Source organism: Trachinotus anak, unplaced genomic scaffold (genome assembly GCF_046630095.1).
Source record: "Trachinotus anak isolate AG129_WGS33_773 ecotype Australia unplaced genomic scaffold, CSIRO_AGI_Tana_v1 ptg000001l, whole genome shotgun sequence".
Classification (NCBI taxonomy): domain Eukaryota; kingdom Metazoa; phylum Chordata; class Actinopteri; order Carangiformes; family Carangidae; genus Trachinotus; species Trachinotus anak.
In genome coordinates, this window is record NW_027273852.1 from 15286832 (window position 1) to 15309506 (window position 22675).

The 22675-nt window shown below is 51.9% G+C and overlaps 28 non-coding genes across 28 annotated transcripts; all 28 read left to right on the forward strand.

Moving 5' to 3' along the window:
• The first annotated feature begins 222 nt into the window (after positions 1-222).
• Positions 223-386, forward strand: LOC139625575 (U1 spliceosomal RNA). The gene has a single exon (XR_011691930.1). It is a non-coding gene; the product is annotated as a U1 spliceosomal RNA (small nuclear RNA).
• Positions 387-1044: 658 nt separating this feature from the next.
• On the forward strand, positions 1045-1208 carry LOC139626594 (U1 spliceosomal RNA). The gene has a single exon (XR_011692352.1). It is a non-coding gene; the product is annotated as a U1 spliceosomal RNA (small nuclear RNA).
• Positions 1209-1866: 658 nt separating this feature from the next.
• Positions 1867-2030, forward strand: LOC139625586 (U1 spliceosomal RNA). The gene has a single exon (XR_011691932.1). It is a non-coding gene; the product is annotated as a U1 spliceosomal RNA (small nuclear RNA).
• A 658-nt stretch (positions 2031-2688) lies between these two features.
• Positions 2689-2852, forward strand: LOC139625590 (U1 spliceosomal RNA). Its single transcript, XR_011691936.1, has one exon. It is a non-coding gene; the product is annotated as a U1 spliceosomal RNA (small nuclear RNA).
• Positions 2853-3510: 658 nt separating this feature from the next.
• LOC139625595 (U1 spliceosomal RNA) lies at positions 3511-3674 on the forward strand. The gene has a single exon (XR_011691937.1). It is a non-coding gene; the product is annotated as a U1 spliceosomal RNA (small nuclear RNA).
• Positions 3675-4332: 658 nt separating this feature from the next.
• Positions 4333-4496, forward strand: LOC139625597 (U1 spliceosomal RNA). Its single transcript, XR_011691938.1, has one exon. It is a non-coding gene; the product is annotated as a U1 spliceosomal RNA (small nuclear RNA).
• A 658-nt stretch (positions 4497-5154) lies between these two features.
• LOC139626726 (U1 spliceosomal RNA) lies at positions 5155-5318 on the forward strand. The gene has a single exon (XR_011692396.1). It is a non-coding gene; the product is annotated as a U1 spliceosomal RNA (small nuclear RNA).
• A 658-nt stretch (positions 5319-5976) lies between these two features.
• LOC139625601 (U1 spliceosomal RNA) lies at positions 5977-6140 on the forward strand. Its single transcript, XR_011691939.1, has one exon. It is a non-coding gene; the product is annotated as a U1 spliceosomal RNA (small nuclear RNA).
• Positions 6141-6798: 658 nt separating this feature from the next.
• On the forward strand, positions 6799-6962 carry LOC139626448 (U1 spliceosomal RNA). The gene has a single exon (XR_011692280.1). It is a non-coding gene; the product is annotated as a U1 spliceosomal RNA (small nuclear RNA).
• Positions 6963-7620: 658 nt separating this feature from the next.
• LOC139625603 (U1 spliceosomal RNA) lies at positions 7621-7784 on the forward strand. Its single transcript, XR_011691940.1, has one exon. It is a non-coding gene; the product is annotated as a U1 spliceosomal RNA (small nuclear RNA).
• Positions 7785-8442: 658 nt separating this feature from the next.
• Positions 8443-8606, forward strand: LOC139625607 (U1 spliceosomal RNA). Its single transcript, XR_011691942.1, has one exon. It is a non-coding gene; the product is annotated as a U1 spliceosomal RNA (small nuclear RNA).
• Positions 8607-9264: 658 nt separating this feature from the next.
• On the forward strand, positions 9265-9428 carry LOC139625613 (U1 spliceosomal RNA). Its single transcript, XR_011691946.1, has one exon. It is a non-coding gene; the product is annotated as a U1 spliceosomal RNA (small nuclear RNA).
• Positions 9429-10086: 658 nt separating this feature from the next.
• LOC139626452 (U1 spliceosomal RNA) lies at positions 10087-10250 on the forward strand. The gene has a single exon (XR_011692284.1). It is a non-coding gene; the product is annotated as a U1 spliceosomal RNA (small nuclear RNA).
• A 658-nt stretch (positions 10251-10908) lies between these two features.
• LOC139625620 (U1 spliceosomal RNA) lies at positions 10909-11072 on the forward strand. Its single transcript, XR_011691947.1, has one exon. It is a non-coding gene; the product is annotated as a U1 spliceosomal RNA (small nuclear RNA).
• Positions 11073-11730: 658 nt separating this feature from the next.
• On the forward strand, positions 11731-11894 carry LOC139625624 (U1 spliceosomal RNA). Its single transcript, XR_011691948.1, has one exon. It is a non-coding gene; the product is annotated as a U1 spliceosomal RNA (small nuclear RNA).
• Positions 11895-12552: 658 nt separating this feature from the next.
• On the forward strand, positions 12553-12716 carry LOC139625635 (U1 spliceosomal RNA). The gene has a single exon (XR_011691950.1). It is a non-coding gene; the product is annotated as a U1 spliceosomal RNA (small nuclear RNA).
• A 658-nt stretch (positions 12717-13374) lies between these two features.
• On the forward strand, positions 13375-13538 carry LOC139626459 (U1 spliceosomal RNA). Its single transcript, XR_011692286.1, has one exon. It is a non-coding gene; the product is annotated as a U1 spliceosomal RNA (small nuclear RNA).
• A 658-nt stretch (positions 13539-14196) lies between these two features.
• LOC139625640 (U1 spliceosomal RNA) lies at positions 14197-14360 on the forward strand. The gene has a single exon (XR_011691951.1). It is a non-coding gene; the product is annotated as a U1 spliceosomal RNA (small nuclear RNA).
• A 658-nt stretch (positions 14361-15018) lies between these two features.
• Positions 15019-15182, forward strand: LOC139625643 (U1 spliceosomal RNA). The gene has a single exon (XR_011691952.1). It is a non-coding gene; the product is annotated as a U1 spliceosomal RNA (small nuclear RNA).
• Positions 15183-15840: 658 nt separating this feature from the next.
• LOC139625650 (U1 spliceosomal RNA) lies at positions 15841-16004 on the forward strand. The gene has a single exon (XR_011691954.1). It is a non-coding gene; the product is annotated as a U1 spliceosomal RNA (small nuclear RNA).
• A 658-nt stretch (positions 16005-16662) lies between these two features.
• On the forward strand, positions 16663-16826 carry LOC139626463 (U1 spliceosomal RNA). Its single transcript, XR_011692300.1, has one exon. It is a non-coding gene; the product is annotated as a U1 spliceosomal RNA (small nuclear RNA).
• Positions 16827-17484: 658 nt separating this feature from the next.
• LOC139625655 (U1 spliceosomal RNA) lies at positions 17485-17648 on the forward strand. Its single transcript, XR_011691956.1, has one exon. It is a non-coding gene; the product is annotated as a U1 spliceosomal RNA (small nuclear RNA).
• A 658-nt stretch (positions 17649-18306) lies between these two features.
• On the forward strand, positions 18307-18470 carry LOC139625659 (U1 spliceosomal RNA). Its single transcript, XR_011691957.1, has one exon. It is a non-coding gene; the product is annotated as a U1 spliceosomal RNA (small nuclear RNA).
• Positions 18471-19128: 658 nt separating this feature from the next.
• LOC139625664 (U1 spliceosomal RNA) lies at positions 19129-19292 on the forward strand. The gene has a single exon (XR_011691958.1). It is a non-coding gene; the product is annotated as a U1 spliceosomal RNA (small nuclear RNA).
• Positions 19293-19950: 658 nt separating this feature from the next.
• LOC139625670 (U1 spliceosomal RNA) lies at positions 19951-20114 on the forward strand. Its single transcript, XR_011691960.1, has one exon. It is a non-coding gene; the product is annotated as a U1 spliceosomal RNA (small nuclear RNA).
• A 658-nt stretch (positions 20115-20772) lies between these two features.
• Positions 20773-20936, forward strand: LOC139625673 (U1 spliceosomal RNA). The gene has a single exon (XR_011691961.1). It is a non-coding gene; the product is annotated as a U1 spliceosomal RNA (small nuclear RNA).
• Positions 20937-21594: 658 nt separating this feature from the next.
• Positions 21595-21758, forward strand: LOC139626468 (U1 spliceosomal RNA). Its single transcript, XR_011692301.1, has one exon. It is a non-coding gene; the product is annotated as a U1 spliceosomal RNA (small nuclear RNA).
• A 658-nt stretch (positions 21759-22416) lies between these two features.
• LOC139625677 (U1 spliceosomal RNA) lies at positions 22417-22580 on the forward strand. Its single transcript, XR_011691966.1, has one exon. It is a non-coding gene; the product is annotated as a U1 spliceosomal RNA (small nuclear RNA).
• The last annotated feature ends 95 nt before the right edge of the window (positions 22581-22675 follow it).

A 22675-nucleotide genomic window follows, 5' to 3' on the forward strand; every position in this document is an offset into this window, starting at 1 on the left:
GTTTACTTACTTTGTTTTGCCAGAACAAGTGAGCGAGGGAACAAAACAAATGTGTACCACATACCACACTGCAGCAGTGTCTGCAACTTTTCCTGCAACTTGTGCAGCGTCAAAGTTGAGTTGACGCTAAAGGCACTGAACTCTGGGATTATGCGTTTTAAGCACCGTCACCCAGGGCGCCGTGCCTGGGAATGAGCCCCCTGTCTCTGACACTTCCAACTCATACTTACCTGGCAGGGGAGATACCATGATCAAGAAGGTGGTTCACCCAGGGCGAGGCTCAGCCATTGCACTCCGGTTGTGCTGACCCCTGCGAATTCCCCAAATGTGGGAATCTCGACTGCATAATTTCTGGTAGTGGGGGACTGCGTTCGCGCTCTCCCCTGATTATTATGTTGAAGGAAAACCACAGCCTTTCAAGATGGCCACATGCTGCGCGTTGTGCTGGTTTCCAGCTGAAGGTGACGTGGGATTGTCTTGACTTTGAGCTCGGAGGTTACTTTTGCAGTTTGTCCAGAACGTGGCAGCGTTTCCCGTACGCTGTGAAGCTGTGCGTTCACTGAAGACGCTCCCCCGTGATACTGATGATGGAAGTGGGCGTGGCCTTTTGAGATGATGGAAAAACTGCGTGCTCTACTCTGTGATTTCGTGCTGTCTTTCTGGGAAAAGCGTGCGCTAGACATTCTCCTATTGCTATTGGCATCAGTGTCGGGCTTTGGTGCGGTCGCTGCTGTCCCACGGACAAAACAGCGCGCTGCGTGGCTTTTTCAGCTTGCCGAGTAGCTTTACATGCAATCTTACCGCATACCACACTGCAGCAGTGTTTACTTACTTTGTTTTGCCAGAACAAGTGAGCGAGGGAACAAAACAAATGTGTACCACATACCACACTGCAGCAGTGTCTGCAACTTTTCCTGCAACTTGTGCAGCGTCAAAGTTGAGTTGACGCTAAAGGCACTGAACTCTGGGATTATGCGTTTTAAGCACCGTCACCCAGGGCGCCGTGCCTGGGAATGAGCCCCCTGTCTCTGACACTTCCAACTCATACTTACCTGGCAGGGGAGATACCATGATCAAGAAGGTGGTTCACCCAGGACGAGGCTCAGCCATTGCACTCCGGTTGTGCTGACCCCTGCGAATTCCCCAAATGTGGGAATCTCGACTGCATAATTTCTGGTAGTGGGGGACTGCGTTCGCGCTCTCCCCTGATTATTATGTTGAAGGAAAACCACAGCCTTTCAAGATGGCCACATGCTGCGCGTTGTGCTGGTTTCCAGCTGAAGGTGACGTGGGATTGTCTTGACTTTGAGCTCGGAGGTTACTTTTGCAGTTTGTCCAGAACGTGGCAGCGTTTCCCGTACGCTGTGAAGCTGTGCGTTCACTGAAGACGCTCCCCCGTGATACTGATGATGGAAGTGGGCGTGGCCTTTTGAGATGATGGAAAAACTGCGTGCTCTACTCTGTGATTTCGTGCTGTCTTTCTGGGAAAAGCGTGCGCTAGACATTCTCCTATTGCTATTGGCATCGGTGTCGGGCTTTGGTGCGGTCGCTGCTGTCCCACGGACAAAACAGCGCGCTGCGTGGCTTTTTCAGCTTGCCGAGTAGCTTTACATGCAATCTTACCGCATACCACACTGCAGCAGTGTTTACTTACTTTGTTTTGCCAGAACAAGTGAGCGAGGGAACAAAACAAATGTGTACCACATACCACACTGCAGCAGTGTCTGCAACTTTTCCTGCAACTTGTGCAGCGTCAAAGTTGAGTTGACGCTAAAGGCACTGAACTCTGGGATTATGCGTTTTAAGCACCGTCACCCAGGGCGCCGTGCCTGGGAATGAGCCCCCTGTCTCTGACACTTCCAACTCATACTTACCTGGCAGGGGAGATACCATGATCAAGAAGGTGGTTCACCCAGGGCGAGGCTCAGCCATTGCACTCCGGTTGTGCTGACCCCTGCGAATTCCCCAAATGTGGGAATCTCGACTGCATAATTTCTGGTAGTGGGGGACTGCGTTCGCGCTCTCCCCTGATTATTATGTTGAAGGAAAACCACAGCCTTTCAAGATGGCCACATGCTGCGCGTTGTGCTGGTTTCCAGCTGAAGGTGACGTGGGATTGTCTTGACTTTGAGCTCGGAGGTTACTTTTGCAGTTTGTCCAGAACGTGGCAGTGTTTCCCGTACGCTGTGAAGCTGTGCATTCACTGAAGACGCTCCCCCGTGATACTGATGATGGAAGTGGGCGTGGCCTTTTGAGATAATGGAAAAACTGCATGCTCTACTCTGTGATTTCGTGCTGTCTTTCTGGGAAAAGCGTGCGCTAGACATTCTCCTATTGCTATTGGCATCGGTGTCGGGCTTTGGTGCGGTCGCTGCTGTCCCACGGACAAAACAGCGCGCTGCGTGGCTTTTTCAGCTTGCCGAGTAGCTTTACATGCAATCTTACCGCATACCACACTGCAGCAGTGTTTACTTACTTTGTTTTGCCAGAACAAGTGAGCGAGGGAACAAAACAAATGTGTACCACATACCACACTGCAGCAGTGTCTGCAACTTTTCCTGCAACTTGTGCAGCGTCAAAGTTGAGTTGACGCTAAAGGCACTGAACTCTGGGATTATGCGTTTTAAGCACCGTCACCCAGGGCGCCGTGCCTGGGAATGAGCCCCCTGTCTCTGACACTTCCAACTCATACTTACCTGGCAGGGGAGATACCATGATCAAGAAGGTGGTTCACCCAGGGCGAGGCTCAGCCATTGCACTCCGGTTGTGCTGACCCCTGCGAATTCCCCAAATGTGGGAATCTCGACTGCATAATTTCTGGTAGTGGGGGACTGCGTTCGCGCTCTCCCCTGATTATTATGTTGAAGGAAAACCACAGCCTTTCAAGATGGCCACATGCTGCGCGTTGTGCTGGTTTCCAGCTGAAGGTGACGTGGGATTGTCTTGACTTTGAGCTCGGAGGTTACTTTTGCAGTTTGTCCAGAACGTGGCAGCGTTTCCCGTACGCTGTGAAGCTGTGCGTTCACTGAAGACGCTCCCCCGTGATACTGATGATGGAAGTGGGCGTGGCCTTTTGAGATAATGGAAAAACTGCGTGCTCTACTCTGTGATTTCGTGCTGTCTTTCTGGGAAAAGCGTGCGCTAGACATTCTCCTATTGCTATTGGCATTGGTGTCGGGCTTTGGTGCGGTCGCTGCTGTCCCACGGACAAAACAGCGCGCTGCGTGGCTTTTTCAGCTTGCCGAGTAGCTTTACATGCAATCTTACCGCATACCACACTGCAGCAGTGTTTACTTACTTTGTTTTGCCAGAACAAGTGAGCGAGGGAACAAAACAAATGTGTACCACATACCACACTGCAGCAGTGTCTGCAACTTTTCCTGCAACTTGTGCAGCGTCAAAGTTGAGTTGACGCTAAAGGCACTGAACTCTGGGATTATGCGTTTTAAGCACCGTCACCCAGGGCGCCGTGCCTGGGAATGAGCCCCCTGTCTCTGACACTTCCAACTCATACTTACCTGGCAGGGGAGATACCATGATCAAGAAGGTGGTTCACCCAGGGCGAGGCTCAGCCATTGCACTCCGGTTGTGCTGACCCCTGCGAATTCCCCAAATGTGGGAATCTCGACTGCATAATTTCTGGTAGTGGGGGACTGCGTTCGCGCTCTCCCCTGATTATTATGTTGAAGGAAAACCACAGCCTTTCAAGATGGCCACATGCTGCGCGTTGTGCTGGTTTCCAGCTGAAGGTGACGTGGGATTGTCTTGACTTTGAGCTCGGAGGTTACTTTTGCAGTTTGTCCAGAACGTGGCAGCGTTTCCCGTACGCTGTGAAGCTGTGCGTTCACTGAAGACGCTCCCCCGTGATACTGATGATGGAAGTGGGCGTGGCCTTTTGAGATAATGGAAAAACTGCGTGCTCTACTCTGTGATTTCGTGCTGTCTTTCTGGGAAAAGCGTGCGCTAGACATTCTCCTATTGCTATTGGCATCGGTGTCGGGCTTTGGTGCGGTCGCTGCTGTCCCACGGACAAAACAGCGCGCTGCGTGGCTTTTTCAGCTTGCCGAGTAGCTTTACATGCAATCTTACCGCATACCACACTGCAGCAGTGTTTACTTACTTTGTTTTGCCAGAACAAGTGAGCGAGGGAACAAAACAAATGTGTACCACATACCACACTGCAGCAGTGTCTGCAACTTTTCCTGCAACTTGTGCAGCGTCAAAGTTGAGTTGACGCTAAAGGCACTGAACTCTGGGATTATGCGTTTTAAGCACCGTCACCCAGGGCGCCGTGCCTGGGAATGAGCCCCCTGTCTCTGACACTTCCAACTCATACTTACCTGGCAGGGGAGATACCATGATCAAGAAGGTGGTTCACCCAGGGCGAGGCTCAGCCATTGCACTCCGGTTGTGCTGACCCCTGCGAATTCCCCAAATGTGGGAATCTCGACTGCATAATTTCTGGTAGTGGGGGACTGCGTTCGCGCTCTCCCCTGATTATTATGTTGAAGGAAAACCACAGCCTTTCAAGATGGCCACATGCTGCGCGTTGTGCTGGTTTCCAGCTGAAGGTGACGTGGGATTGTCTTGACTTTGAGCTCGGAGGTTACTTTTGCAGTTTGTCCAGAACGTGGCAGCGTTTCCCGTACGCTGTGAAGCTGTGCGTTCACTGAAGACGCTCCCCCGTGATACTGATGATGGAAGTGGGCGTGGCCTTTTGAGATAATGGAAAAACTGCATGCTCTACTCTGTGATTTCGTGCTGTCTTTCTGGGAAAAGCGTGCGCTAGACATTCTCCTATTGCTATTGGCATCGGTGTCGGGCTTTGGTGCGGTCGCTGCTGTCCCACGGACAAAACAGCGCGCTGCGTGGCTTTTTCAGCTTGCCGAGTAGCTTTACATGCAATCTTACCGCATACCACACTGCAGCAGTGTTTACTTACTTTGTTTTGCCAGAACAAGTGAGCGAGGGAACAAAACAAATGTGTACCACATACCACACTGCAGCAGTGTCTGCAACTTTTCCTGCAACTTGTGCAGCGTCAAAGTTGAGTTGACGCTAAAGGCACTGAACTCTGGGATTATGCGTTTTAAGCACCGTCACCCAGGGCGCCGTGCCTGGGAATGAGCCCCCTGTCTCTGACACTTCCAACTCATACTTACCTGGCAGGGGAGATACCATGATCAAGAAGGTGGTTCACCCAGGGCGAGGCTCAGCCATTGCACTCCGGTTGTGCTGACCCCTGCGAATTCCCCAAATGTGGGAATCTCGACTGCATAATTCCTGGTAGTGGGAGACTGCGTTCGCGCTCTCCCCTGATTATTATGTTGAAGGAAAACCACAGCCTTTCAAGATGGCCACATGCTGCGCGTTGTGCTGGTTTCCAGCTGAAGGTGACGTGGGATTGTCTTGACTTTGAGCTCGGAGGTTACTTTTGCAGTTTGTCCAGAACGTGGCAGCGTTTCCCGTACGCTGTGAAGCTGTGCGTTCACTGAAGACGCTCCCCCGTGATACTGATGATGGAAGTGGGCGTGGCCTTTTGAGATGATGGAAAAACTGCGTGCTCTACTCTGTGATTTCGTGCTGTCTTTCTGGGAAAAGCGTGCGCTAGACATTCTCCTATTGCTATTGGCATCGGTGTCGGGCTTTGGTGCGGTCGCTGCTGTCCCACGGACAAAACAGCGCGCTGCGTGGCTTTTTCAGCTTGCCGAGTAGCTTTACATGCAATCTTACCGCATACCACACTGCAGCAGTGTTTACTTACTTTGTTTTGCCAGAACAAGTGAGCGAGGGAACAAAACAAATGTGTACCACATACCACACTGCAGCAGTGTCTGCAACTTTTCCTGCAACTTGTGCAGCGTCAAAGTTGAGTTGACGCTAAAGGCACTGAACTCTGGGATTATGCGTTTTAAGCACCGTCACCCAGGGCGCCGTGCCTGGGAATGAGCCCCCTGTCTCTGACACTTCCAACTCATACTTACCTGGCAGGGGAGATACCATGATCAAGAAGGTGGTTCACCCAGGGCGAGGCTCAGCCATTGCACTCCGGTTGTGCTGACCCCTGCGAATTCCCCAAATGTGGGAATCTCGACTGCATAATTTCTGGTAGTGGGGGACTGCGTTCGCGCTCTCCCCTGATTATTATGTTGAAGGAAAACCACAGCCTTTCAAGATGGCCACATGCTGCGCGTTGTGCTGGTTTCCAGCTGAAGGTGACGTGGGATTGTCTTGACTTTGAGCTCGGAGGTTACTTTTGCAGTTTGTCCAGAACGTGGCAGCGTTACCCGTACGCTGTGAAGCTGTGCGTTCACTGAAGACGCTCCCCCGTGATACTGATGATGGAAGTGGGCGTGGCCTTTTGAGATAATGGAAAAACTGCGTGCTCTACTCTGTGATTTCGTGCTGTCTTTCTGGGAAAAGCGTGCGCTAGACATTCTCCTATTGCTATTGGCATCGGTGTCGGGCTTTGGTGCGGTCGCTGCTGTCCCACGGACAAAACAGCGCGCTGCGTGGCTTTTTCAGCTTGCCGAGAAGCTTTACATGCAATCTCACCGCATACCACACTGCAGCAGTGTTTACTTACTTTGTTTTGCCAGAACAAGTGAGCGAGGGAACAAAACAAATGTGTACCTCATACCACACTGCAGCAGTGTCTGCAACTTTTCCTGCAACTTGTGCAGCGTCAAAGTTGAGTTGACGCTAAAGGCACTGAACTCTGGGATTATGCGTTTTAAGCACCGTCACCCAGGGCGCCGTGCCTGGGAATGAGCCCCCTGTCTCTGACACTTCCAACTCATACTTACCTGGCAGGGGAGATACCATGATCAAGAAGGTGGTTCACCCAGGGCGAGGCTCAGCCATTGCACTCCGGTTGTGCTGACCCCTGCGAGTTCCCCAAATGTGGGAATCTCGACTGCATAATTTCTGGTAGTGGGGGACTGCGTTCGCGCTCTCCCCTGATTATTATGTTGAAGGAAAACCACAGCCTTTCAAGATGGCCACATGCTGCGCGTTGTGCTGGTTTCCAGCTGAAGGTGACGTGGGATTGTCTTGACTTTGAGCTCGGAGGTTACTTTTGCAGTTTGTCCAGAACGTGGCAGCGTTTCCCGTACGCTGTGAAGCTGTGCGTTCACTGAAGACGCTCCCCCGTGATACTGATGATGGAAGTGGGCGTGGCCTTTTGAGATGATGGAAAAACTGCGTGCTCTACTCTGTGATTTCGTGCTGTCTTTCTGGGAAAAGCGTGCGCTAGACATTCTCCTATTGCTATTGGCATCGGTGTCGGGCTTTGGTGCGGTCGCTGCTGTCCCACGGACAAAACAGCGCGCTGCGTGGCTTTTTCAGCTTGCCGAGTAGCTTTACATGCAATCTTACCGCATACCACACTGCAGCAGTGTTTACTTACTTTGTTTTGCCAGAACAAGTGAGCGAGGGAACAAAACAAATGTGTACCACATACCACACTGCAGCAGTGTCTGCAACTTTTCCTGCAACTTGTGCAGCGTCAAAGTTGAGTTGACGCTAAAGGCACTGAACTCTGGGATTATGCGTTTTAAGCACCGTCACCCAGGGCGCCGTGCCTGGGAATGAGCCCCCTGTCTCTGACACTTCCAACTCATACTTACCTGGCAGGGGAGATACCATGATCAAGAAGGTGGTTCACCCAGGGCGAGGCTCAGCCATTGCACTCCGGTTGTGCTGACCCCTGCGAATTCCCCAAATGTGGGAATCTCGACTGCATAATTTCTGGTAGTGGGGGACTGCGTTCGCGCTCTCCCCTGATTATTATGTTGAAGGAAAACCACAGCCTTTCAAGATGGCCACATGCTGCGCGTTGTGCTGGTTTCCAGCTGAAGGTGACGTGGGATTGTCTTGACTTTGAGCTCGGAGGTTACTTTTGCAGTTTGTCCAGAACGTGGCAGCGTTACCCGTACGCTGTGAAGCTGTGCGTTCACTGAAGATGCTCCCCCGTGATACTGATGATGGAAGTGGGCGTGGCCTTTTGAGATAATGGAAAAACTGCGTGCTCTACTCTGTGATTTCGTGCTGTCTTTCTGGGAAAAGCGTGCGCTAGACATTCTCCTATTGCTATTGGCATCGGTGTCGGGCTTTGGTGCGGTCGCTGCTGTCCCACGGACAAAACAGCGCGCTGCGTGGCTTTTTCAGCTTGCCGAGTAGCTTTACATGCAATCTCACCGCATACCACACTGCAGCAGTGTTTACTTACTTTGTTTTGCCAGAACAAGTGAGCGAGGGAACAAAACAAATGTGTACCTCATACCACACTGCAGCAGTGTCTGCAACTTTTCCTGCAACTTGTGCAGCGTCAAAGTTGAGTTGACGCTAAAGGCACTGAACTCTGGGATTATGCGTTTTAAGCACCGTCACCCAGGGCGCCGTGCCTGGGAATGAGCCCCCTGTCTCTGACACTTCCAACTCATACTTACCTGGCAGGGGAGATACCATGATCAAGAAGGTGGTTCACCCAGGGCGAGGCTCAGCCATTGCACTCCGGTTGTGCTGACCCCTGCGAATTCCCCAAATGTGGGAATCTCGACTGCATAATTTCTGGTAGTGGGGGACTGCGTTCGCGCTCTCCCCTGATTATTATGTTGAAGGAAAACCACAGCCTTTCAAGATGGCCACATGCTGCGCGTTGTGCTGGTTTCCAGCTGAAGGTGACGTGGGATTGTCTTGACTTTGAGCTCGGAGGTTACTTTTGCAGTTTGTCCAGAACGTGGCAGCGTTTCCCGTACGCTGTGAAGCTGTGCGTTCACTGAAGACGCTCCCCCGTGATACTGATGATGGAAGTGGGCGTGGCCTTTTGAGATGATGGAAAAACTGCGTGCTCTACTCTGTGATTTCGTGCTGTCTTTCTGGGAAAAGCGTGCGCTAGACATTCTCCTATTGCTATTGGCATCGGTGTCGGGCTTTGGTGCGGTCGCTGCTGTCCCACGGACAAAACAGCGCGCTGCGTGGCTTTTTCAGCTTGCCGAGTAGCTTTACATGCAATCTTACCGCATACCACACTGCAGCAGTGTTTACTTACTTTGTTTTGCCAGAACAAGTGAGCGAGGGAACAAAACAAATGTGTACCACATACCACACTGCAGCAGTGTCTGCAACTTTTCCTGCAACTTGTGCAGCGTCAAAGTTGAGTTGACGCTAAAGGCACTGAACTCTGGGATTATGCGTTTTAAGCACCGTCACCCAGGGCGCCGTGCCTGGGAATGAGCCCCCTGTCTCTGACACTTCCAACTCATACTTACCTGGCAGGGGAGATACCATGATCAAGAAGGTGGTTCACCCAGGGCGAGGCTCAGCCATTGCACTCCGGTTGTGCTGACCCCTGCGAATTCCCCAAATGTGGGAATCTCGACTGCATAATTTCTGGTAGTGGGGGACTGCGTTCGCGCTCTCCCCTGATTATTATGTTGAAGGAAAACCACAGCCTTTCAAGATGGCCACATGCTGCGCGTTGTGCTGGTTTCCAGCTGAAGGTGACGTGGGATTGTCTTGACTTTGAGCTCGGAGGTTACTTTTGCAGTTTGTCCAGAACGTGGCAGTGTTTCCCGTACGCTGTGAAGCTGTGCGTTCACTGAAGACGCTCCCCCGTGATACTGATGATGGAAGTGGGCGTGGCCTTTTGAGATAATGGAAAAACTGCATGCTCTACTCTGTGATTTCGTGCTGTCTTTCTGGGAAAAGCGTGCGCTAGACATTCTCCTATTGCTATTGGCATCGGTGTCGGGCTTTGGTGCGGTCGCTGCTGTCCCACGGACAAAACAGCGCGCTGCGTGGCTTTTTCAGCTTGCCGAGAAGCTTTACATGCAATCTCACCGCATACCACACTGCAGCAGTGTTTACTTACTTTGTTTTGCCAGAACAAGTGAGCGAGGGAACAAAACAAATGTGTACCTCATACCACACTGCAGCAGTGTCTGCAACTTTTCCTGCAACTTGTGCAGCGTCAAAGTTGAGTTGACGCTAAAGGCACTGAACTCTGGGATTATGCGTTTTAAGCACCGTCACCCAGGGCGCCGTGCCTGGGAATGAGCCCCCTGTCTCTGACACTTCCAACTCATACTTACCTGGCAGGGGAGATACCATGATCAAGAAGGTGGTTCACCCAGGGCGAGGCTCAGCCATTGCACTCCGGTTGTGCTGACCCCTGCGAGTTCCCCAAATGTGGGAATCTCGACTGCATAATTTCTGGTAGTGGGGGACTGCGTTCGCGCTCTCCCCTGATTATTATGTTGAAGGAAAACCACAGCCTTTCAAGATGGCCACATGCTGCGCGTTGTGCTGGTTTCCAGCTGAAGGTGACGTGGGATTGTCTTGACTTTGAGCTCGGAGGTTACTTTTGCAGTTTGTCCAGAACGTGGCAGCGTTTCCCGTACGCTGTGAAGCTGTGCGTTCACTGAAGACGCTCCCCCGTGATACTGATGATGGAAGTGGGCGTGGCCTTTTGAGATGATGGAAAAACTGCGTGCTCTACTCTGTGATTTCGTGCTGTCTTTCTGGGAAAAGCGTGCGCTAGACATTCTCCTATTGCTATTGGCATCGGTGTCGGGCTTTGGTGCGGTCGCTGCTGTCCCACGGACAAAACAGCGCGCTGCGTGGCTTTTTCAGCTTGCCGAGTAGCTTTACATGCAATCTTACCGCATACCACACTGCAGCAGTGTTTACTTACTTTGTTTTGCCAGAACAAGTGAGCGAGGGAACAAAACAAATGTGTACCACATACCACACTGCAGCAGTGTCTGCAACTTTTCCTGCAACTTGTGCAGCGTCAAAGTTGAGTTGACGCTAAAGGCACTGAACTCTGGGATTATGCGTTTTAAGCACCGTCACCCAGGGCGCCGTGCCTGGGAATGAGCCCCCTGTCTCTGACACTTCCAACTCATACTTACCTGGCAGGGGAGATACCATGATCAAGAAGGTGGTTCACCCAGGGCGAGGCTCAGCCATTGCACTCCGGTTGTGCTGACCCCTGCGAATTCCCCAAATGTGGGAATCTCGACTGCATAATTTCTGGTAGTGGGGGACTGCGTTCGCGCTCTCCCCTGATTATTATGTTGAAGGAAAACCACAGCCTTTCAAGATGGCCACATGCTGCGCGTTGTGCTGGTTTCCAGCTGAAGGTGACGTGGGATTGTCTTGACTTTGAGCTCGGAGGTTACTTTTGCAGTTTGTCCAGAACGTGGCAGCGTTACCCGTACGCTGTGAAGCTGTGCGTTCACTGAAGACGCTCCCCCGTGATACTGATGATGGAAGTGGGCGTGGCCTTTTGAGATAATGGAAAAACTGCGTGCTCTACTCTGTGATTTCGTGCTGTCTTTCTGGGAAAAGCGTGCGCTAGACATTCTCCTATTGCTATTGGCATCGGTGTCGGGCTTTGGTGCGGTCGCTGCTGTCCCACGGACAAAACAGCGCGCTGCGTGGCTTTTTCAGCTTGCCGAGTAGCTTTACATGCAATCTCACCGCATACCACACTGCAGCAGTGTTTACTTACTTTGTTTTGCCAGAACAAGTGAGCGAGGGAACAAAACAAATGTGTACCTCATACCACACTGCAGCAGTGTCTGCAACTTTTCCTGCAACTTGTGCAGCGTCAAAGTTGAGTTGACGCTAAAGGCACTGAACTCTGGGATTATGCGTTTTAAGCACCGTCACCCAGGGCGCCGTGCCTGGGAATGAGCCCCCTGTCTCTGACACTTCCAACTCATACTTACCTGGCAGGGGAGATACCATGATCAAGAAGGTGGTTCACCCAGGGCGAGGCTCAGCCATTGCACTCCGGTTGTGCTGACCCCTGCGAATTCCCCAAATGTGGGAATCTCGACTGCATAATTTCTGGTAGTGGGGGACTGCGTTCGCGCTCTCCCCTGATTATTATGTTGAAGGAAAACCACAGCCTTTCAAGATGGCCACATGCTGCGCGTTGTGCTGGTTTCCAGCTGAAGGTGACGTGGGATTGTCTTGACTTTGAGCTCGGAGGTTACTTTTGCAGTTTGTCCAGAACGTGGCAGCGTTTCCCGTACGCTGTGAAGCTGTGCGTTCACTGAAGACGCTCCCCCGTGATACTGATGATGGAAGTGGGCGTGGCCTTTTGAGATGATGGAAAAACTGCGTGCTCTACTCTGTGATTTCGTGCTGTCTTTCTGGGAAAAGCGTGCGCTAGACATTCTCCTATTGCTATTGGCATCGGTGTCGGGCTTTGGTGCGGTCGCTGCTGTCCCACGGACAAAACAGCGCGCTGCGTGGCTTTTTCAGCTTGCCGAGTAGCTTTACATGCAATCTTACCGCATACCACACTGCAGCAGTGTTTACTTACTTTGTTTTGCCAGAACAAGTGAGCGAGGGAACAAAACAAATGTGTACCACATACCACACTGCAGCAGTGTCTGCAACTTTTCCTGCAACTTGTGCAGCGTCAAAGTTGAGTTGACGCTAAAGGCACTGAACTCTGGGATTATGCGTTTTAAGCACCGTCACCCAGGGCGCCGTGCCTGGGAATGAGCCCCCTGTCTCTGACACTTCCAACTCATACTTACCTGGCAGGGGAGATACCATGATCAAGAAGGTGGTTCACCCAGGGCGAGGCTCAGCCATTGCACTCCGGTTGTGCTGACCCCTGCGAATTCCCCAAATGTGGGAATCTCGACTGCATAATTTCTGGTAGTGGGGGACTGCGTTCGCGCTCTCCCCTGATTATTATGTTGAAGGAAAACCACAGCCTTTCAAGATGGCCACATGCTGCGCGTTGTGCTGGTTTCCAGCTGAAGGTGACGTGGGATTGTCTTGACTTTGAGCTCGGAGGTTACTTTTGCAGTTTGTCCAGAACGTGGCAGTGTTTCCCGTACGCTGTGAAGCTGTGCGTTCACTGAAGACGCTCCCCCGTGATACTGATGATGGAAGTGGGCGTGGCCTTTTGAGATAATGGAAAAACTGCATGCTCTACTCTGTGATTTCGTGCTGTCTTTCTGGGAAAAGCGTGCGCTAGACATTCTCCTATTGCTATTGGCATCGGTGTCGGGCTTTGGTGCGGTCGCTGCTGTCCCACGGACAAAACAGCGCGCTGCGTGGCTTTTTCAGCTTGCCGAGAAGCTTTACATGCAATCTCACCGCATACCACACTGCAGCAGTGTTTACTTACTTTGTTTTGCCAGAACAAGTGAGCGAGGGAACAAAACAAATGTGTACCTCATACCACACTGCAGCAGTGTCTGCAACTTTTCCTGCAACTTGTGCAGCGTCAAAGTTGAGTTGACGCTAAAGGCACTGAACTCTGGGATTATGCGTTTTAAGCACCGTCACCCAGGGCGCCGTGCCTGGGAATGAGCCCCCTGTCTCTGACACTTCCAACTCATACTTACCTGGCAGGGGAGATACCATGATCAAGAAGGTGGTTCACCCAGGGCGAGGCTCAGCCATTGCACTCCGGTTGTGCTGACCCCTGCGAGTTCCCCAAATGTGGGAATCTCGACTGCATAATTTCTGGTAGTGGGGGACTGCGTTCGCGCTCTCCCCTGATTATTATGTTGAAGGAAAACCACAGCCTTTCAAGATGGCCACATGCTGCGCGTTGTGCTGGTTTCCAGCTGAAGGTGACGTGGGATTGTCTTGACTTTGAGCTCGGAGGTTACTTTTGCAGTTTGTCCAGAACGTGGCAGCGTTTCCCGTACGCTGTGAAGCTGTGCGTTCACTGAAGACGCTCCCCCGTGATACTGATGATGGAAGTGGGCGTGGCCTTTTGAGATGATGGAAAAACTGCGTGCTCTACTCTGTGATTTCGTGCTGTCTTTCTGGGAAAAGCGTGCGCTAGACATTCTCCTATTGCTATTGGCATCGGTGTCGGGCTTTGGTGCGGTCGCTGCTGTCCCACGGACAAAACAGCGCGCTGCGTGGCTTTTTCAGCTTGCCGAGTAGCTTTACATGCAATCTTACCGCATACCACACTGCAGCAGTGTTTACTTACTTTGTTTTGCCAGAACAAGTGAGCGAGGGAACAAAACAAATGTGTACCACATACCACACTGCAGCAGTGTCTGCAACTTTTCCTGCAACTTGTGCAGCGTCAAAGTTGAGTTGACGCTAAAGGCACTGAACTCTGGGATTATGCGTTTTAAGCACCGTCACCCAGGGCGCCGTGCCTGGGAATGAGCCCCCTGTCTCTGACACTTCCAACTCATACTTACCTGGCAGGGGAGATACCATGATCAAGAAGGTGGTTCACCCAGGGCGAGGCTCAGCCATTGCACTCCGGTTGTGCTGACCCCTGCGAATTCCCCAAATGTGGGAATCTCGACTGCATAATTTCTGGTAGTGGGGGACTGCGTTCGCGCTCTCCCCTGATTATTATGTTGAAGGAAAACCACAGCCTTTCAAGATGGCCACATGCTGCGCGTTGTGCTGGTTTCCAGCTGAAGGTGACGTGGGATTGTCTTGACTTTGAGCTCGGAGGTTACTTTTGCAGTTTGTCCAGAACGTGGCAGCGTTACCCGTACGCTGTGAAGCTGTGCGTTCACTGAAGACGCTCCCCCGTGATACTGATGATGGAAGTGGGCGTGGCCTTTTGAGATAATGGAAAAACTGCGTGCTCTACTCTGTGATTTCGTGCTGTCTTTCTGGGAAAAGCGTGCGCTAGACATTCTCCTATTGCTATTGGCATCGGTGTCGGGCTTTGGTGCGGTCGCTGCTGTCCCACGGACAAAACAGCGCGCTGCGTGGCTTTTTCAGCTTGCCGAGTAGCTTTACATGCAATCTCACCGCATACCACACTGCAGCAGTGTTTACTTACTTTGTTTTGCCAGAACAAGTGAGCGAGGGAACAAAACAAATGTGTACCTCATACCACACTGCAGCAGTGTCTGCAACTTTTCCTGCAACTTGTGCAGCGTCAAAGTTGAGTTGACGCTAAAGGCACTGAACTCTGGGATTATGCGTTTTAAGCACCGTCACCCAGGGCGCCGTGCCTGGGAATGAGCCCCCTGTCTCTGACACTTCCAACTCATACTTACCTGGCAGGGGAGATACCATGATCAAGAAGGTGGTTCACCCAGGGCGAGGCTCAGCCATTGCACTCCGGTTGTGCTGACCCCTGCGAATTCCCCAAATGTGGGAATCTCGACTGCATAATTTCTGGTAGTGGGGGACTGCGTTCGCGCTCTCCCCTGATTATTATGTTGAAGGAAAACCACAGCCTTTCAAGATGGCCACATGCTGCGCGTTGTGCTGGTTTCCAGCTGAAGGTGACGTGGGATTGTCTTGACTTTGAGCTCGGAGGTTACTTTTGCAGTTTGTCCAGAACGTGGCAGCGTTTCCCGTACGCTGTGAAGCTGTGCGTTCACTGAAGACGCTCCCCCGTGATACTGATGATGGAAGTGGGCGTGGCCTTTTGAGATGATGGAAAAACTGCGTGCTCTACTCTGTGATTTCGTGCTGTCTTTCTGGGAAAAGCGTGCGCTAGACATTCTCCTATTGCTATTGGCATCGGTGTCGGGCTTTGGTGCGGTCGCTGCTGTCCCACGGACAAAACAGCGCGCTGCGTGGCTTTTTCAGCTTGCCGAGTAGCTTTACATGCAATCTTACCGCATACCACACTGCAGCAGTGTTTACTTACTTTGTTTTGCCAGAACAAGTGAGCGAGGGAACAAAACAAATGTGTACCACATACCACACTGCAGCAGTGTCTGCAACTTTTCCTGCAACTTGTGCAGCGTCAAAGTTGAGTTGACGCTAAAGGCACTGAACTCTGGGATTATGCGTTTTAAGCACCGTCACCCAGGGCGCCGTGCCTGGGAATGAGCCCCCTGTCTCTGACACTTCCAACTCATACTTACCTGGCAGGGGAGATACCATGATCAAGAAGGTGGTTCACCCAGGGCGAGGCTCAGCCATTGCACTCCGGTTGTGCTGACCCCTGCGAATTCCCCAAATGTGGGAATCTCGACTGCATAATTTCTGGTAGTGGGGGACTGCGTTCGCGCTCTCCCCTGATTATTATGTTGAAGGAAAACCACAGCCTTTCAAGATGGCCACATGCTGCGCGTTGTGCTGGTTTCCAGCTGAAGGTGACGTGGGATTGTCTTGACTTTGAGCTCGGAGGTTACTTTTGCAGTTTGTCCAGAACGTGGCAGTGTTTCCCGTACGCTGTGAAGCTGTGCGTTCACTGAAGACGCTCCCCCGTGATACTGATGATGGAAGTGGGCGTGGCCTTTTGAGATAATGGAAAAACTGCATGCTCTACTCTGTGATTTCGTGCTGTCTTTCTGGGAAAAGCGTGCGCTAGACATTCTCCTATTGCTATTGGCATCGGTGTCGGGCTTTGGTGCGGTCGCTGCTGTCCCACGGACAAAACAGCGCGCTGCGTGGCTTTTTCAGCTTGCCGAGAAGCTTTACATGCAATCTCACCGCATACCACACTGCAGCAGTGTTTACTTACTTTGTTTTGCCAGAACAAGTGAGCGAGGGAACAAAACAAATGTGTACCTCATACCACACTGCAGCAGTGTCTGCAACTTTTCCTGCAACTTGTGCAGCGTCAAAGTTGAGTTGACGCTAAAGGCACTGAACTCTGGGATTATGCGTTTTAAGCACCGTCACCCAGGGCGCCGTGCCTGGGAATGAGCCCCCTGTCTCTGACACTTCCAACTCATACTTACCTGGCAGGGGAGATACCATGATCAAGAAGGTGGTTCACCCAGGGCGAGGCTCAGCCATTGCACTCCGGTTGTGCTGACCCCTGCGAGTTCCCCAAATGTGGGAATCTCGACTGCATAATTTCTGGTAGTGGGGGACTGCGTTCGCGCTCTCCCCTGATTATTATGTTGAAGGAAAACCACAGCCTTTCAAGATGGCCACATGCTGCGCGTTGTGCTGGTTTCCAGCTGAAGGTGACGTGGGATTGTCTTGACTTTGAGCTCGGAGGTTACTTTTGCAGTTTGTCCAGAACGTGGCAGCGTTTCCCGTACGCTGTGAAGCTGTGCGTTCACTGAAGACGCTCCCCCGTGATACTGATGATGGAAGTGGGCGTGGCCTTTTGAGATGATGGAAAAACTGCGTGCTCTACTCTGTGATTTCGTGCTGTCTTTCTGGGAAAAGCGTGCGCTAGACATTCTCCTATTGCTATTGGCATCGGTGTCGGGCTTTGGTGCGGTCGCTGCTGTCCCACGGACAAAACAGCGCGCTGCGTGGCTTTTTCAGCTTGCCGAGTAGCTTTACATGCAATCTTACCGCATACCACACTGCAGCAGTGTTTACTTACTTTGTTTTGCCAGAACAAGTGAGCGAGGGAACAAAACAAATGTGTACCACATACCACACTGCAGCAGTGTCTGCAACTTTTCCTGCAACTTGTGCAGCGTCAAAGTTGAGTTGACGCTAAAGGCACTGAACTCTGGGATTATGCGTTTTAAGCACCGTCACCCAGGGCGCCGTGCCTGGGAATGAGCCCCCTGTCTCTGACACTTCCAACTCATACTTACCTGGCAGGGGAGATACCATGATCAAGAAGGTGGTTCACCCAGGGCGAGGCTCAGCCATTGCACTCCGGTTGTGCTGACCCCTGCGAATTCCCCAAATGTGGGAATCTCGACTGCATAATTTCTGGTAGTGGGGGACTGCGTTCGCGCTCTCCCCTGATTATTATGTTGAAGGAAAACCACAGCCTTTCAAGATGGCCACATGCTGCGCGTTGTGCTGGTTTCCAGCTGAAGGTGACGTGGGATTGTCTTGACTTTGAGCTCGGAGGTTACTTTTGCAGTTTGTCCAGAACGTGGCAGCGTTACCCGTACGCTGTGAAGCTGTGCGTTCACTGAAGACGCTCCCCCGTGATACTGATGATGGAAGTGGGCGTGGCCTTTTGAGATAATGGAAAAACTGCGTGCTCTACTCTGTGATTTCGTGCTGTCTTTCTGGGAAAAGCGTGCGCTAGACATTCTCCTATTGCTATTGGCATCGGTGTCGGGCTTTGGTGCGGTCGCTGCTGTCCCACGGACAAAACAGCGCGCTGCGTGGCTTTTTCAGCTTGCCGAGTAGCTTTACATGCAATCTCACCGCATACCACACTGCAGCAGTGTTTACTTACTTTGTTTTGCCAGAACAAGTGAGCGAGGGAACAAAACAAATGTGTACCTCATACCACACTGCAGCAGTGTCTGCAACTTTTCCTGCAACTTGTGCAGCGTCAAAGTTGAGTTGACGCTAAAGGCACTGAACTCTGGGATTATGCGTTTTAAGCACCGTCACCCAGGGCGCCGTGCCTGGGAATGAGCCCCCTGTCTCTGACACTTCCAACTCATACTTACCTGGCAGGGGAGATACCATGATCAAGAAGGTGGTTCACCCAGGGCGAGGCTCAGCCATTGCACTCCGGTTGTGCTGACCCCTGCGAATTCCCCAAATGTGGGAATCTCGACTGCATAATTTCTGGTAGTGGGGGACTGCGTTCGCGCTCTCCCCTGATTATTATGTTGAAGGAAAACCACAGCCTTTCAAGATGGCCACATGCTGCGCGTTGTGCTGGTTTCCAGCTGAAGGTGACGTGGGATTGTCTTGACTTTGAGCTCGGAGGTTACTTTTGCAGTTTGTCCAGAACGTGGCAGCGTTTCCCGTACGCTGTGAAGCTGTGCGTTCACTGAAGACGCTCCCCCGTGATACTGATGATGGAAGTGGGCGTGGCCTTTTGAGATGATGGAAAAACTGCGTGCTCTACTCTGTGATTTCGTGCTGTCTTTCTGGGAAAAGCGTGCGCTAGACATTCTCCTATTGCTATTGGCATCGGTGTCGGGCTTTGGTGCGGTCGCTGCTGTCCCACGGACAAAACAGCGCGCTGCGTGGCTTTTTCAGCTTGCCGAGTAGCTTTACATGCAATCTTACCGCATACCACACTGCAGCAGTGTTTACTTACTTTGTTTTGCCAGAACAAGTGAGCGAGGGAACAAAACAAATGTGTACCACATACCACACTGCAGCAGTGTCTGCAACTTTTCCTGCAACTTGTGCAGCGTCAAAGTTGAGTTGACGCTAAAGGCACTGAACTCTGGGATTATGCGTTTTAAGCACCGTCACCCAGGGCGCCGTGCCTGGGAATGAGCCCCCTGTCTCTGACACTTCCAACTCATACTTACCTGGCAGGGGAGATACCATGATCAAGAAGGTGGTTCACCCAGGGCGAGGCTCAGCCATTGCACTCCGGTTGTGCTGACCCCTGCGAATTCCCCAAATGTGGGAATCTCGACTGCATAATTTCTGGTAGTGGGGGACTGCGTTCGCGCTCTCCCCTGATTATTATGTTGAAGGAAAACCACAGCCTTTCAAGATGGCCACATGCTGCGCGTTGTGCTGGTTTCCAGCTGAAGGTGACGTGGGATTGTCTTGACTTTGAGCTCGGAGGTTACTTTTGCAGTTTGTCCAGAACGTGGCAGCGTTTCCCGTACGCTGTGAAGCTGTGCGTTCACTGAAGACGCTCCCCCGTGATACTGATGATGGAAGTGGGCGTGGCCTTTTGAGATGATGGAAAAACTGCGTGCTCTACTCTGTGATTTCGTGCTGTCTTTCTGGGAAAAGCGTGCGCTAGACATTCTCCTATTGCTATTGGCATCAGTGTCGGGCTTTGGTGCGGTCGCTGCTGTCCCACGGACAAAACAGCGCGCTGCGTGGCTTTTTCAGCTTGCCGAGTAGCTTTACATGCAATCTTACCGCATACCACACTGCAGCAGTGTTTACTTACTTTGTTTTGCCAGAACAAGTGAGCGAGGGAACAAAACAAATGTGTACCACATACCACACTGCAGCAGTGTCTGCAACTTTTCCTGCAACTTGTGCAGCGTCAAAGTTGAGTTGACGCTAAAGGCACTGAACTCTGGGATTATGCGTTTTAAGCACCGTCACCCAGGGCGCCGTGCCTGGGAATGAGCCCCCTGTCTCTGACACTTCCAACTCATACTTACCTGGCAGGGGAGATACCATGATCAAGAAGGTGGTTCACCCAGGGCGAGGCTCAGCCATTGCACTCCGGTTGTGCTGACCCCTGCGAATTCCCCAAATGTGGGAATCTCGACTGCATAATTTCTGGTAGTGGGGGACTGCGTTCGCGCTCTCCCCTGATTATTATGTTGAAGGAAAACCACAGCCTTTCAAGATGGCCACATGCTGCGCGTTGTGCTGGTTTCCAGCTGAAGGTGACGTGGGATTGTCTTGACTTTGAGCTCGGAGGTTACTTTTGCAGTTTGTCCAGAACGTGGCAGCGTTTCCCGTACGCTGTGAAGCTGTGCGTTCACTGAAGACGCTCCCCCGTGATACTGATGATGGAAGTGGGCGTGGCCTTTTGAGATGATGGAAAAACTGCGTGCTCTACTCTGTGATTTCGTGCTGTCTTTCTGGGAAAAGCGTGCGCTAGACATTCTCCTATTGCTATTGGCATCGGTGTCGGGCTTTGGTGCGGTCGCTGCTGTCCCACGGACAAAACAGCGCGCTGCGTGGCTTTTTCAGCTTGCCGAGTAGCTTTACATGCAATCTTACCGCATACCACACTGCAGCAGTGTTTACTTACTTTGTTTTGCCAGAACAAGTGAGCGAGGGAACAAAACAAATGTGTACCACATACCACACTGCAGCAGTGTCTGCAACTTTTCCTGCAACTTGTGCAGCGTCAAAGTTGAGTTGACGCTAAAGGCACTGAACTCTGGGATTATGCGTTTTAAGCACCGTCACCCAGGGCGCCGTGCCTGGGAATGAGCCCCCTGTCTCTGACACTTCCAACTCATACTTACCTGGCAGGGGAGATACCATGATCAAGAAGGTGGTTCACCCAGGGCGAGGCTCAGCCATTGCACTCCGGTTGTGCTGACCCCTGCGAATTCCCCAAATGTGGGAATCTCGACTGCATAATTTCTGGTAGTGGGGGACTGCGTTCGCGCTCTCCCCTGATTATTATGTTGAAGGAAAACCACAGCCTTTCAAGATGGCCACATGCTGCGCGTTGTGCTGGTTTCCAGCTGAAGGTGACGTGGGATTGTCTTGACTTTGAGCTCGGAGGTTACTTTTGCAGTTTGTCCAGAACGTGGCAGTGTTTCCCGTACGCTGTGAAGCTGTGCGTTCACTGAAGACGCTCCCCCGTGATACTGATGATGGAAGTGGGCGTGGCCTTTTGAGATAATGGAAAAACTGCATGCTCTACTCTGTGATTTCGTGCTGTCTTTCTGGGAAAAGCGTGCGCTAGACATTCTCCTATTGCTATTGGCATCGGTGTCGGGCTTTGGTGCGGTCGCTGCTGTCCCACGGACAAAACAGCGCGCTGCGTGGCTTTTTCAGCTTGCCGAGAAGCTTTACATGCAATCTCACCGCATACCACACTGCAGCAGTGTTTACTTACTTTGTTTTGCCAGAACAAGTGAGCGAGGGAACAAAACAAATGTGTACCTCATACCACACTGCAGCAGTGTCTGCAACTTTTCCTGCAACTTGTGCAGCGTCAAAGTTGAGTTGACGCTAAAGGCACTGAACTCTGGGATTATGTGTTTTAAGCACCGTCACCCAGGGCGCCGTGCCTGGGAATGAGCCCCCTGTCTCTGACACTTCCAACTCATACTTACCTGGCAGGGGAGATACCATGATCAAGAAGGTGGTTCACCCAGGGCGAGGCTCAGCCATTGCACTCCGGTTGTGCTGACCCCTGCGAGTTCCCCAAATGTGGGAATCTCGACTGCATAATTTCTGGTAGTGGGGGACTGCGTTCGCGCTCTCCCCTGATTATTATGTTGAAGGAAAACCACAGCCTTTCAAGATGGCCACATGCTGCGCGTTGTGCTGGTTTCCAGCTGAAGGTGACGTGGGATTGTCTTGACTTTGAGCTCGGAGGTTACTTTTGCAGTTTGTCCAGAACGTGGCAGCGTTTCCCGTACGCTGTGAAGCTGTGCGTTCACTGAAGACGCTCCCCCGTGATACTGATGATGGAAGTGGGCGTGGCCTTTTGAGATGATGGAAAAACTGCGTGCTCTACTCTGTGATTTCGTGCTGTCTTTCTGGGAAAAGCGTGCGCTAGACATTCTCCTATTGCTATTGGCATCGGTGTCGGGCTTTGGTGCGGTCGCTGCTGTCCCACGGACAAAACAGCGCGCTGCGTGGCTTTTTCAGCTTGCCGAGTAGCTTTACATGCAATCTTACCGCATACCACACTGCAGCAGTGTTTACTTACTTTGTTTTGCCAGAACAAGTGAGCGAGGGAACAAAACAAATGTGTACCACATACCACACTGCAGCAGTGTCTGCAACTTTTCCTGCAACTTGTGCAGCGTCAAAGTTGAGTTGACGCTAAAGGCACTGAACTCTGGGATTATGCGTTTTAAGCACCGTCACCCAGGGCGCCGTGCCTGGGAATGAGCCCCCTGTCTCTGACACTTCCAACTCATACTTACCTGGCAGGGGAGATACCATGATCAAGAAGGTGGTTCACCCAGGGCGAGGCTCAGCCATTGCACTCCGGTTGTGCTGACCCCTGCGAATTCCCCAAATGTGGGAATCTCGACTGCATAATTTCTGGTAGTGGGGGACTGCGTTCGCGCTCTCCCCTGATTATTATGTTGAAGGAAAACCACAGCCTTTCAAGATGGCCACATGCTGCGCGTTGTGCTGGTTTCCAGCTGAAGGTGACGTGGGATTGTCTTGA